This window comes from Pleurodeles waltl, chromosome 9, assembly GCF_031143425.1.
Source record: "Pleurodeles waltl isolate 20211129_DDA chromosome 9, aPleWal1.hap1.20221129, whole genome shotgun sequence".
Classification (NCBI taxonomy): domain Eukaryota; kingdom Metazoa; phylum Chordata; class Amphibia; order Caudata; family Salamandridae; genus Pleurodeles; species Pleurodeles waltl.
In genome coordinates, this window is record NC_090448.1 from 620665387 (window position 1) to 620680182 (window position 14796).

Consider the following 14796-nt stretch of genomic DNA (forward strand, 5'->3'; position numbering starts at 1 on the left):
AGTTGAGTTGAGATTCTTACCTGTTGAGTAGAGTCGAGTCGAGGTGAGATGAGTCGAGTCGAGATGAGTCGAGATGAGATTCCTTCCTGTCGAGTAGCGTTGAGATGAGATTCCTACCTGTCCAGTAGAGTCGAGATGAGATGAGTCGAGATGAGATGAGTCTAGATGAGGAGTCTAGATGAGATTCTTACCTGTTGAGTAGAGTTGAGATGAGATGAGTCGAGATGAGATGAGTCTAGATGAGATGAGATTCTTACTTGTTGAGTAGAGTCGAGATGAGATGAGTCGAGATGAGATGAGATTCCTACCTGTCAAGTTGAGATGAATCGAGATGAGGTTCCTATCTGTCCAGTAGAGTCGAGATGAGATGAGATGAGTCGAGATGAGTCGAGATGAGATGAAATTCCTACCTGTCGAGTAGAGTCGAGATGAGTCGAAATGAGATGAGTCGAGATTCCGACCTGTTGAGTAGTCAAGAGGAGTTGAGATTCCTACCTGTCGGGTAGAGGTGAGATGAGTCAAGATGAGATGAGTCGAGATGAGATTCTTACCTGTTGAGTAGAGTCGAGGTGAGATGAGTCGAGGTGAGATGAGTCGAGTCGAGATTCCTACCTGTCGGATAGTAGAGATGAGATCAGTCGAGTAGAGTCAAGATGAGTTGAGTTGAGATTCTTACCTGTTGAGTAGAGTCGAGATGAGTCGAGGTGAGATGAGTCGAGATGAGATGAGATTCTTACCTGTTGAGTAGAGTCGAGTCGAGGAGAGATGAGTCGAGTCGAGATCTCTACCTGTCGAATAGTAGAGATGAGATCAGTCGAGTAGAGTCAAGATAAGTTGAGTTGAGATTCTTACCTGTTGAGCAGAGTCGAGACGAGTTGAGGTGAGATGAGTCGAGATGAGATGTGATTCTTACCTGTTGAGTAGAGTCGAGACGAGTCGAGATGAGATGAGTAGAGTCGAGATGAGATGAGTAGAGTCGAGACGAGTCAAGGTGAGATGAGTCGAGGTGAGATGAGTCGAGGTGAGATGAGGCGAGGTGAGATGAGGCGAGGTGAGATGAGGCGAGGTGAGATGAGTCGAGATTCCTACCTGTCGAATAGTAGAGATGAGATCAGTCGAGTAGAGTCAAGATAAGTTGAGTTGAGATTCTTACCTGTTGAGTAGAGTCGAGACGAGTCGAGGTGAGATGAGTCGAGGTGAGATGAGTCGAGTCGAGTCGAGATGAGATTCCTACCTGTCGAATAGTAGAGATGAGATCAGTCGAGTAGAGTCAAGATAAGTTGAGATGAGATTCTCACCTGTTGAGTAGAGTTGAGATGAAATGAGATTCCAACCTGTCCAGTAGAATCAAGATGAGTTGCAATTCCCACCTGTCGAGTAAATTCGAGTTAAGTTGAGATGAGATTCTTACCTGTTGAGTAGAGTTGAGCTGAGTCAAGATGAGCTGAGTCGAGTTGAGATGACATTCTTACCTGTCGAGTAGAGTCAAGATGAGTCGAAATTAGATAATTACCTGTTGAGTAGTTGAGATGAGTCGAGATGAGAAGAAATTCCTACCTGTCAAGTAGAGTAGAGATGAGTTGAGATGAGTCGAAATGAGATGAGTCGAGATTCCGACCTGTTGAGTAGTCAAGAGCAGTTTATATTCCTACCTGTCGAGTAGAGTTGAGATGAGTCAAGATGAGATGAGTCGAGATGAGATTCTTACCTGTTGAGTAGAGTCGAGACGAGTCGAGGTGAGATGAGGTGAGATGAGTCGAGTCAAGTCGAGATTCCTACCTGTCGAATAGTAGAGATGAGATCAGTCGAGTAGAGTCAAGATAAGTTGAGTTGAGATTCTAACATGTTGAGTAGAGTCGAGTTGAGGTGAGATGAGTCGAGTCGAGATGAGATTCCTTCCTGTCGAGTAGCGTTGAGATGAGATTCCTACCTGTCCAGTAGAGTCGAGATGAGATGAGTCTAGATGAGGAGTCTAGATGAGATGAGATTCTTACCTGTTGAGTAGAGTCGAGATGAGATGAGATGAGTCGAGATGAGATGAGATTCTTACTTGTTGAGTAGAGTCGAGATGAGATGAGTCGAGATGAGATGAGATTCCTACCTGTCAAGTTGAGATGAGTCGAGATGAGGTTCCTATCTGTCCAGTAGAGTCGAGATGAGATGAGATGAGTCGAGATGAGTCGAGATGAGATGAAATTCCTACCTGTCGAGTAGAGTCGAGATGAGTCGAGATGAGTCGAAATGAGATGAGTCGAGATTCCGACCTGTTGAGTAGTCAAGAGGAGTTGAGATTCCTACCTGTCAGGTAGAGTTGGGATGAGTCAAGATGAGATGAGTCGTGATGAGATGAGTCGAGATGAGATTCTTACCTGTTGAGTAGTAGAGTCGAGGTGAGATGAGTAGAGGTGAGATGAGTAGAGGTGAGATGAGTCGAGGTGAGATGAGTCGAGGTGAGATGAGTCGAGGTGAGATGAGTCGAGTCGAGATTCCTACCTGTCGAATAGTAGAGATGAGATCAGTCGAGTAGAGTCAAGATGAGTCGAGGTGAGATTCTCACCTGCTGAGTAGAGTCGAGTTGAGATGAGATGAGATGAGTCGAGATTAGATTTTTACCTGTTGAGTAGAGTCGAGGTGAGATGAGTCGAGGTGAGATGAGTCGAGGTGAGATGAGTCGAGTCGAGATTCCTAACTGTCGAATAGTAGAGATGAGATCAGTCGAGTAGAGTCAAGATAAGTTGAGTTGAGATTCTTACCTGTTGAGTTGAGTTGAGTTGAGGTGAGATGAGATGAGTCGAGATGAGATGAGTCGAGGTGAGATGAGTCGAGGTGAGATGAGTCGAGGTGAGATTCCTACCTGTCGAATAGTAGAGATGAGATCAGTCGAGTAGAGTCAAGATAAGTTGAGTTGAGATTCTTACCTGTTGAGTAGAGTCGAGGTGAGATGAGTTGAGGTGAGATGAGTCGAGGTGAGATGAGTCGAGGTGAGATGAGTCGAGATTCCTACCTGTCGAATAGTAGAGATGATATCAGTCGAGTAGAGTCAAGATAAGTTGAGTTGAGATTCTTACCTGTTGAGTTGAGTTGAGGTGAGATGAGATGAGATGAGATGAGTCGAGGTGAGATGAGGTGAGATGAGTCGAGGTGAGATGAGTCGAGGTGAGATGAGTCGAGATGAGATTCCTACCTGTCGAATAGTAGAGATGAGATCAGTCGAGTAGAGTCAAGATAAGTTGAGATGAGATTTTTACCTGTTGAGTAGAGTTGAGTCGAGGTGAGATGAGATGAGTCGAGGTGAGATGAGTCGAGGTGAGATGAGTCGAGATGAGATTCCAACCTGTCGAATAGTAGAGATGAGATCAGTCAAGTAGAGTCAAGATAAGTTGAGTTGAGATTCTTACCTGTTGAGTAGAGTCGAGTCGAGGTGAAATGAGTCGAGGTGAGATGAGTCGAGGTGAGATGAGTCGAGGTGAGATGAGTCGAGATTCCTGCCTGTCGAATAGTAGAGATGAGATCAGTTGAGTAGAGTCAAGATAAGCTGAGTTGAGATTCTTACCTGTTGAGCAGAGTTGAGACGAGTCGAGGTGAGAGGAGTCGAGGTGAGATGAGTCGAGGTGAGATGAGTCGAGTCGAGTCGAGATTCCTACCTGTCGAATAGTAGAGATGAGATCAGTCGAGTAGAGTCAAGATGAGTCGAGGTGAGATTCTTACCTGTTGAGTAGAGTCGAGTCGAGGTGAGATGAGTCGAGATGAGATTGTTACCTGTTGAGTAGAGTCGAGTCGAGGTGAGATGAGTCGAGGTGAGATGAGTCGAGGTGAGATGAGTCAAGTCGAGATTCCTACCTGTCGAATAGTAGAGATGAGATCAGTCGAGTAGAGTCAAGATAAGTTGAGTTGAGATTCTTACCTGTTGAGTTGAGTTGAGGTGAGATGAGATGAGTCGAGATGAGATGAGTCGAGGTGAGATGAGGTGAGATGAGTCGAGGTGAGATGAGTCGAGATGAGATTCCTACCTGTCGAATAGTAGAGATGAGATCTGTCGAGTAGAGTCAAGATAAGTTGAGATGAGATTCTTACCTGTTGAGTAGAGTTGAGTCGAGGTGAGATGAGATGAGTCGAGGTGAGATGAGTCGAGGTGAGATGAGTCGAGATGAGATTCCTACCTGTCGAATAGTAGAGATGAGATCAGTCGAGTAGAGTCAAGATAAGTTGAGTTGAGATTCTTACCTGTTGAGTAGAGTCGATTCGAGGTGAAATGAGTCGAGGTGAGATGAGTCGAGGTGAGATGAGTCGAGGTGAGATGAGTCGAGATTCCTGCCTGTCGAATAGTAGAGATGAGATCAGTCGAGTAGAGTCAAGATAAGCTGAGTTGAGATTCTTACCTGTTGAGCAGAGTTGAGACGAGTCGAGGTGAGAGGAGTCGAGGTGAGATGAGTCGAGGTGAGATGAGTCGAGGTGAGATGAGTCGACTCGAGATGAGATTCCTACCTGTCGAATGGTAGAGAAGAGATCAGTCGAGTAGAGTCAAGATAAGTTGAGTTGAGATTCTTACCTGTTGAGTAGAGTTGTGTCGAGGTGAGATGAGATGAGTCGAGGTGAGATAAGTCGAGGTGAGATGAGTCGAGGTGAGATGAGTCGAGGTGAGATGAGTCGAGGTGAGATGAGGTGAGATGAGGCGAGGTGAGATGAGTCGAGATGAGATTCCTACCTGTCGAATAGTAGAGATGAAATCAGTTGAGTAGAGTCAATATAAGTTGAGTTGAGATTCTTACCTGTTGAGTAGAGTCGAGGTGAGATTAGTCGAGGTGAGATGAGTCGAGGTGAGATGAGTCGAGATTCCTACCTGTTGAATAGTAGAGATGAGATCAGTCGAGTAGAGTCAAGATAAGCTGAGTTGAGATTCTTACCTGTTGAGTAGAGTTGAGACGAGTCGAGGTGAGAGGAGTCGAGGTGAGATGAGTCGAGGTGAGATGAGTCGAGATTCCGACCTGTTGAGTAGTCATGAGGAGTTGAGATTTCTACCTGTCGAGTAGAGTTGAGATGAGTCAAGATGAGATGAGTCGAGATGAGATTCTTACCTGTTGAGTAGAGTTGAGTCGAGTCGAGGTGAGATGAGTCGAGTCGAGTCGAGATTCCTACCTGTCGAATAGTAGAGATGAGATCAGTAGAGTAGAGTCAAGATAAGTTGAGTTGAGATTCTTACCTGTTGAGTAGAGTCGAGACGAGTCGAGGTGAGATGAGTCGAGATGAGATGAGATTCTTACCTGTTGAGTAGAGTCGAGACGAGTTGAGGTGAGATGAGTAGAGTCGAGACGAGTCAAGGTGAGATGAGTCGAGGTGAGATGAGTCGAGGTGAGATGAGTCGAGATTCCTACCTGTCGAATAGTAGAGATGAGATCAGTCGAGTAGAGTCAAGATAAATTGAGTTGAGATTCTTACCTGTTGAGTAGAGTAGAGACGAGTCGAGGTGAGATGTGTCGAGTCGAGATGAGATTCCTACCTGTCGAATAGTAGAGATGAGATCAGTCGAGTAGAGTCAAGATAAGTTGAGATGAGATTCTCACCTGTTGAGTAGAGTTGAGATGAAATGAGATTCCAACCTGTCCAGTAGAATCAAGATGAGTTGCAATTCCCACCTGTCGAGTAGATTCGAGTTAAGTTGAGATAAGATTCTTACCTGTTGAGTAGAGTTGAGCTGAGTCAAGATGAGCTGAGTCGAGTTGAGATGAGATTCTTACCTGTCGAGTAGAGTCAAGATGAGTCGAAATGAGATTATTACCTGTTGAGTAGTTGAGATGAGTCGAGATGAGAAGAAATTCCTACCTGTCGAGTAGAGTCGAGATGAGTTGAGATGAGTCGAAACGAGATGAGTCGAGATTCCGACCTGTTGAGTAGTCAAGAGGAGTTTAGATTCCTACCTGTCGAGTAGAGTTGAGATGAGTCAAGATGAGATGAGTCGAGATGAGATTCTTACCTGTTGAGTAGAGTCGAGACGAGTCGAGGTGAGATGAGGTGAGATGAGTCGAGTCAAGTCGAGATTCCTACCTGTCGAATAGTAGAGCTGAGATCAGTCGAGTAGAGTCAAGATAAGTTGAGTTGAGATTCTTACCTGTTGAGTAGAGTCGAGGTGAGATGAGTCGAGTCGAGATGAGTCGAGATGAGATTCCTTCCTGTCGAGTAGCGTTGAGATGAGATTCCTACCTGTCCAGTAGAGTCGAGATGAGATGAGTCTAGATGAGGAGTCTAGATGAGATGAGATTCTTACCTGTTGAGTAGAGTTGAGATGAGATGAGTCGAGATGAGATGAGTCTAGATGAGATGAGATTCTTACTTGTTGAGTAGAGTCGAGATAAGATGAGTCGAGATGAGATGAGATTCCTACCTGTCAAGTTGAGATGAATCGAGATGAGGTTCCTATCTGTCCAGTAGAGTCGAGATGAGATGAGATGAGTCGAGATGAGTCGAGATGAGATGAAATTCCTACCTGTCGAGTAGAATCGAGATGAGTCAAAATGAGATGAGTCGAGATTCCGACCTGTTGAGTAGTCAAGAGGAGTTGAGATTCCTACCTGTCGGGTAGAGGTGAGATGAGTCAAGATGAGATGAGTCGAGATGAGATTCTTACCTGTTGAGTAGAGTCGAGGTGAGATGAGTCGAGGTGAGATGAGTCGAGTCGAGATTCCTACCTGTCGGATAGTAGAGATGAGATCAGTCGAGTAGAGTCAAGGTGAGGTGAGTTGAGATTCTTACCTGTTGAGTAGAGTCGAGATGAGTCGAGGTGAGATGAGTCGAGATGAGATGAGATTCTTACCTGTTGAGTAGAGTCGAGTCGAGGAGAGATGAGTCGAGTCGAGATCCCTACCTGTCGAATAGTAGAGATGAGATCAGTCTAGTAGAGTCAAGATAAGTTGAGTTGAGATTCTTACCTGTTGAGTAGAGTCGAGACGAGTTGAGGTGAGATGAGTCGAGATGAGATGAGATTCTTACCTGTTGAGTAGAGTCGAGACGAGTCGAGATGAGATGAGTAGAGTCGAGATGAGATGAGTAGAGTCGAGACGAGTCAAGGTGAGATGAGTCGAGGTGAGATGAGTCGAGGTGAGATGAGTCGAGGTGAGATGAGGCGAGGTGAGATGAGGCGAGGTGAGATGAGTCGAGATTCCTACCTGTCGAATAGTAGAGATGAGATCAGTCGAGTAGAGTCAAGATAAGTTGAGTTGAGATTCTTACTTGTTGAGTAGAGTCGAGACGAGTCGAGGTGAGATGAGTCGAGGTGAGATGAGTCGAGTCGAGATGAGATTCCTACCTGTCGAATAGTAGAGATGAGATCAGTCGAGTAGAGTCAAGATAAGTTGAGATGAGATTCTCACCTGTTGAGTAGAGTTGAGATGAAATGAGATTCCAACCTGTCCAGTAGAATCAAGATGAGTTGCAATTCCCACCTGTCGAGTAGATTCGAGTTGAGTTGAGATGACATTCTTACCTGTCGAGTAGAGTCAAGATGAGTCGAAATGAGATTATTACCTGTTGAGTAGTTGAGATGAGTCGAGATGAGAAGAAATTCCTACCTGTCAAGTAGAGTAGAGATGAGTTGAGATGAGTCGAAATGAGATGAGTCGAGATTCCGACCTGTTGAGTAGTCAAGAGCAGTTTATATTCCTACCTGTCGAGTAGAGTTGAGATGAGTCAAGATGAGATGAGTCGAGATGAGATTCTTACCTGTTGAGTAGAGTCGAGACGAGTCGAGGTGAGATGAGGTGAGATGAGTCGAGTCAAGTCAAGATTCCTACCTGTCGAATAGTAGAGATGAGATCAATCGAGTAGAGTCAAGATAAGTTGAGTTGAGATTCTTACCTGTTGAGTAGAGTCGAGTTGAGGTGAGATGAGTCGAGTCGAGATGAGATTCCTTCCTGTCGAGTAGCGTTGAGATGAGATTCCTACCTGTCCAGTAGAGTCGAGATGAGATGAGTCTAGATGAGGAGTCTAGATGAGATGAGATTCTTACCTGTTGAGTAGAGTCGAGATGAGATGAGATGAGTCGAGATGAGATGAGATTCTTACTTGTTGAGTAGAGTCGAGATGAGATGAGTCGAGATGAGATGAGATTCCTACCTGTCAAGTTGAGATGAGTCGAGATGAGGTTCCTATCTGTCCAGTAGAGTCGAGATGAGATGAGATGAGTCGAGATGAGTCGAGATGAGATGAAATTCCTACCTGTCGAGTAGAGTCGAGATGAGTCGAGATGAGTCGAAATGAGATGAGTCGAGATTCCGACCTGTTGAGTAGTCAAGAGGAGTTGAGATTCCTACCTGTCAGGTAGAGTTGGGATGAGTCAAGATGAGATGAGTCGTGATGAGATGAGTCGAAATGAGATTCTTACCTGTTGAGTAGTAGAGTCGAGGTGAGATGAGTAGAGGTGAGATGAGTCGAGGTGAGATGAGTCGAGGTGAGATGAGTCGAGTCGAGATTCCTACCTGTCGAATAGTAGAGATGAGATCAGTCGAGTAGAGTCAAGATGACTCGAGGTGAGATTCTCACCTGCTGAGTAGAGTCGAGTTGAGATGAGATGAGATGAGTCGAGATTAGATTTTTACCTGTTGAGTAGAGTCGAGGTGAGATGAGTCGAGGTGAGATGAGTCGAGGTGAGATGAGTCGAGGTGAGATGAGTCGAGTCGAGATTCCTAACTGTCGAATAGTAGAGATGAGATCAGTCGAGTAGAGTCAAGATAAGTTGAGTTGAGATTCTTACCTGTTGAGTTGAGTTGAGGTGAGATGAGATGAGTCGAGGTGAGATGAGATGAGTCGAGATGAGATGAGTCGAGGTGAGATGAGTCGAGGTGAGATGAGTCGAGGTGAGATTCCTACCTGTCGAATAGTAGAGATGAGATCAGTCGAGTAGAGTCAAGATAAGTTGAGTTGAGATTCTTACCTGTTGAGTAGAGTCGAGGTGAGATGAGTTGAGGTGAGATGAGTCGAGGTGAGATGAGTCGAGGTGAGATGAGTCGAGATTCCTACCTGTCGAATAGTAGAGATGATATCAGTCGAGTAGAGTCAAGATAAGTTGAGTTGAGATTCTTACCTGTTGAGTTGAGTTGAGGTGAGATGAGATGAGTCGAGATGAGATGAGTCGAGGTGAGATGAGGTGAGATGAGTCGAGGTGAGATGAGTCGAGATGAGATTCCTACCTTTCGAATAGTAGAGATGAGATCAGTCGAGTAGAGTCAAGATAAGTTGAGATGAGATTTTTACCTGTTGAGTAGAGTTGAGTCGAGGTGAGATGAGATGAGTCGAGGTGAGATGAGTCGAGGTGAGATGAGTTGAGATGAGATTCCAACCTGTCGAATAGTAGAGATGAGATCAGTCAAGTAGAGTCAAGATAAGTTGAGTTGAGATTCTTACCTGTTGAATAGAGTTGAGTCGAGGTGAAATGAGTCGAGGTGAGATGAGTCGAGGTGAGATGAGTCGAGGTGAGATGAGTCGAGATTCCTGCCTGTCGAATAGTAGAGATGAGATCAGTCGAGTAGAGTCAAGATAAGCTGAGTTGAGATTCTTACCTGTTGAGCAGAGTTGAGACGAGTCGAGGTGAGAGGAGTCGAGGTGAGATGAGTCGAGGTGAGATGAGTCGAGGTGAGATGAGTCGACTTGAGATGAGATTCCTACCTGTCGAATGGTAGAGAAGAGATCAGTCGAGTAGAGTCAAGATAAGTTGAGTTGAGATTCTTACCTGTTGAGTAGAGTTGTGTCGAGGTGAGATGAGATGAGTCGAGGTGAGATAAGTCGAGGTGAGATGAGTCGAGGTGAGATGAGTCGAGGTGAGATGAGGTGAGATGAGTCGAGGTGAGATGAGTCGAGATGAGATTCCTACCTGTCGAATAGTAGAGATGAAATCAGTCGAGTAGAGTCAATATAAGTTGAGTTGAGATTCTTACCTGTTGAGTAGAGTCGAGGTGAGATGAGTCGAGGTGAGATGAGTCGAGGTGAGATGAGTCGAGATTCCTACCTGTTGAATAGTAGAGATGAGATCAGTCGAGTAGAGTCAAGATAAGCTGAGTTGAGATTCTTATCTGTTGAGTAGAGTTTTGACGAGTCGAGGTGAGAGGAGTCAAGGTGAGATGAGTCGAGGTGAGATGAGTCGAGATTCCGACCTGTTGAGTAGTCAAGAGGAGTTGAGATTTCTACCTGTCGAGTAGAGTTGAGATGAGTCAAGATGAGATGACTCGAGATGAGATTCTTACCTGTTGAGTAGAGTTGAGTCGAGGTGAGATGAGTCGAGTCGAGATTCCTACCTGTCGAATAGTAGAGATGAGATCAGTAGAGAAGAGTCAAGATAAGTTGAGTTGAGATTCTTACCTGTTGCGTAGAGTCGAGACGAGTCGAGGTGAGATGAGTCGAGATGAGATGAGATTCTTACCTGTTGAGTAGAGTCGAGACGAGTTGAGGTGAGATGAGTAGAGTCGAGACGAGTCAAGGTGAGATGAGTCGAGGTGAGATGAGTCGAGGTGAGATGAGTCGAGATTCCTACCTGTCGAATAGTAGAGATGAGATCAGTCGAGTAGAGTCAAGATAAGTTGAGTTGAGATTCTTACCTGTTGAGTAGAGTAGAGACGAGTCGAGGTGAGATGAGTCGAGTCGAGTCGAGATGAGATTCCTACCTGTCGAATAGTAGAGATGAGATCAGTCGAGTAGAGTCAAGATAAGTTGAGATGAGATTCTCACCTGTTGAGTAGAGTTGAGATGAAATGAGATTCCAACCTGTCCAGTAGAATCAAGATGAGTTGCAATTCCCACCTGTCGAGTAGATTCGAGTTAAGTTGAGATGAGATTCTTACCTGTTGAGTAGAGTTGAGCTGAGTCAAGATGAGCTGAGTCGAGTTGAGATGACATTCTTACCTGTCGAGTAGAGTCAAGATGAGTCGAAATGAGATTATTACCTGTTGAGTAGTTGAGATGAGTCGAGATGAGAAGAAATTCCTACCTGTCAAGTAGAGTAGAGATGAGTTGAGATGAGTCGAAATGAGATGAGTCGAGATTCCGACCTGTTGAGTAGTCAAGAGCAGTTTATATTCCTACCTGTCGAGTAGAGTTGAGATGAGTCAAGATGAGATGCGTCGAGATGAGATTCTAACCTGTTGAGTAGAGTCGAGACGAGTCGAGGTGAGATGAGGTGAGATGAGTCGAGTCAAGTCGAGATTCCTACCTGTCGAATAGTAGAGATGAGATCAGTCGAGTAGAGTCAAGATAAGTTGAGTTGAGATTCTTACCTGTTGAGTAGAGTCGAGTCGAGGTGAGATGAGTCGAGTCGAGATGAGATTCCTTCCTGTCGAGTAGCATTGAGATGAGATTCCTACCTGTCCAGTAGAGTCGAGATGAGATGAGTCTAGATGAGGAGTCTAGATGAGATGAGATTCTTACCTGTTGAGTAGAGTCGAGATGAGATGAGTCGAGATGCGATGAGATTCCTACCTGTCAAGTTGAGATGAGTCGAGATGAGGTTCCTATCTGTCCAGTAGAGTCGAGATGAGATGAGATGAGTCGAGATGAGATGAAATTTCTACCTGTCGAGTAGAGTCGAGATGAGTCGAGATGAGTCGAAATGAGATGAGTCGAGATTCCGACCTGTTGAGTAGTCAAGAGGAGTTGAGATTCCTACCTGTCGGGTAGAGTTGGGATGAGTCAAGATGAGATGAGTCGTGATGAGATGAGTCGAGATGAGATGAGTCGAGATGAGATTCTTACCTGTTGAGTAGTAGAGTCGAGGTGAGATGAGTAGAGGTGAGATGAGTCGAGGTGAGATGAGTCGAGTCGAGATTCCTACCTGTCGAATAGTAGAGATGAGATCAGTCGAGTAGAGTCAAGATGAGTCGAGGTGAGATTCTCACCTGCTGAGTAGAGTCGAGTTGAGATGAGATGAGTCGAGATTAGATTCTTACCTGTTGAGTAGAGTCGAGTCGAGGTGAGATGAGTCGAGGTGAGATGAGTCGAGGTGATATGAGTCGAGTCGAGATTCCTAACTGTCGAATAGTAGAGATGAGATCAGTCGAGTAGAGTCAAGATAAGTTGAGTTGAGATTCTTACCTGTTGAGTTGAGTTGAGGTGAGATGAGATGAGTCGACATGAGATGAGTCGAGGTGAGATGAGGTGAGATGAGGTGAGATGAGTCGAGGTGAGATGAGTCGAGGTGAGATTCCTACCTGTCGAATAGTAGAGATGAGATCAGTCGAGTAGAGTCAAGATAAGTTGAGTTGAGATTCTTACCTGTTGAGTAGAGTCGAGGTGAGATGAGTTGAGGGGAGATGAGTTGAGGTGAGATGAGTCGAGGTGAGATGAGTCGAGATTCCTACCTGTCGAATAGTAGAGATGATATCAGTCGAGTAGAGTCAAGATAAGCTGAGTTGAGATTCTTACCTGTTGAGCAGAGTTGAGACGAGTCGAGGTGAGGTGAGAGGAGTCGAGGTGAGAGGAGTCGAGGTGAGAGGAGTCGAGGTGAGATGAGTCGAGGTGAGAGGAGTCGAGGTGAGATGAGTCGAGGTGAGAGTCCTACCTGTCGAATAGTAGAGATGAGATCAGTCGAGTAGAATCAAGATAAGTTGAGTTGATGTTCTTACCTGTTGAGTAGAGTTTTGTCGAGGTGAGATGAGATGAGTCGAGGTGAGATGAGTCGAGGTGAGTTGAGTCGAGATGAGATGAGTCGAGATGAGATTCCTACCTGTTGAATAGTAGAGATGAGATCAGTCGAGTAGAGTCAAGATAAGCTGAATTGAGATTCTTACCTGTTGAGCAGAGTTGAGAGGAGTCGAGGTGAGAGGAGTCGAGGTGAGATGAGTCGAGGTAAGATGAGTCGAGGTGAGATGAGTCGAGGTGAAATTCCTACCTGTCGAATAGTAGAGATGAGAATAGTTGAGTAGAATCAAGATAAGTTGAGTTGAGATTCTTACCTGTTGAGTAGAGTTGTGTCGAGGTGAGATGAGATGAGTCGAGGTGAGATGAGTCGAGGTGAGATGAGTCGAGGTGAGATGAGTCGAGATGAGATGAGTCGAGATGAGATTCCTACCTGTCGAATAGTAGAAATGAGATCAGTCGAGTAGAGTCAAGATAAGTTGAGATGAGATTCTTACCTGTTGAGTAGAGTTGAGTCGAGATGAGATGAGTCGAGGTGAGATGAGTCGAGGTGAGATGAGGTGAGATGAGTCGAGGTGAGATGAGATGAGTCGAGATGAGATTCCTACCTGTCGAATAGTAGAGATGAGATCAGTCGAGTAGAGTCAAGATAAGTTGAGTTGAGATTCTTACCTGTTGAGTAGAGTCGAGGTGAGATGAGTCGAGGTGAGATGAGTCGAGGTGAGATGAGTCGAGGTGAGATGAGTCGAGATTCCTACCTGTCGAATAGTAGAGATGAGATCAATCGAGTAGAGTCAAGATAAGCTGAGTTGAGATTATGACCTGTTGAGTAGAGTTGAGAGGAGTCGAGGTGAGATGAGTCGAGGTGAGATGAGTTGAGGTGAGATTCCTACCTGTCGAATAGTAGAGATGAGATCAGTCGAGTAGAGTCAAGATAAGTTGAGTTGAGATTCTTACCTGTTGAGTTGAGTTGAGGTGAGTTGAGATGAGATGAGTCGAGGTGAGATGAAATTCCTACCTGTCGAGTAGAGTCGACATGAGTCGAGATGAGTCGAGATGAGTCGAAATGAGATGAGTCGAGATTCCGACCTGTTGAGTAGTCAAGAGGAGTTGAGATTCCTACCTGTCGGGTAGAGTTGAGATGAGTCAAGATGAGATGAGTCGAGATGAGATTCTTACCTGTTGAGTAGAGTCGAATCGAGGTGAGATGGGTCGAGGTGAGATGAGTCGAGGTGAGATGAGTCGAGGTGAGATGAGTCGACTTGAGATGAGATTCCTACCTGTCGAATGGTAGAGAAGAGATCAGTCGAGTAGAGTCAAGATAAGTTGAGTTGAGATTCTTACCTGTTGAGTAGAGTTGTGTCGAGGTGAGATGAGATGAGTCGAGGTGAGATAAGTCGAGGTGAGATGAGTCGAGGTGAGATGAGTCGAGGTGAGATGAGGTGAGATGAGTCGAGGTGAGATGAGTCGAGATGAGATTCCTACCTGTCGAATAGTAGAGATGAAATCAGTCGAGTAGAGTCAATATAAGTTGAGTTGAGATTCTTACCTGTTGAGTAGAGTCGAGGTGAGATGAGTCGAGGTGAGATGAGTCGAGGTGAGATGAGTCGAGATTCCTACCTGTTGAATAGTAGAGATGAGATCAGTCGAGGAGAGTCAAGATAAGTTGAGTTGAGATTCTTACCTGTTGAGTAGAGTCGAGGTGAGATGAGTTGAGGGGAGATGAGTTGAGGTGAGATGAGTCGAGGTGAGATGAGTCGAGATTCCTACCTGTCGAATAGTAGAGATGATATCAGTCGAGTAGAGTCAAGATAAGCTGAGTTGAGATTCTTACCTGTTGAGCAGAGTTGAGACGAGTCGAGGTGAGGTGAGAGGAGTCGAGGTGAGAGGAGTCGAGGTGAGAGGAGTCGAGGTGAGATGAGTCGAGGTGAGAGGAGTCGAGGTGAGATGAGTCGAGGTGAGAGTCCTACCTGTCGAATAGTAGAGATGAGATCAGTCGAGTAGAATCAAGATAAGTTGAGTTGATGTTCTTACCTGTTGAGTAGAGTTTTGTCGAGGTGAGATGAGATGAGTCGAGGTGAGATGAGTCGAGGTGAGTTGAGTCGAGATGAGATGAGTCGAGATGAGATTCCTACCTGTTGAATAGTAGAGATGAGATCAGTCGAGTAGAGTCAAGATAAGCTG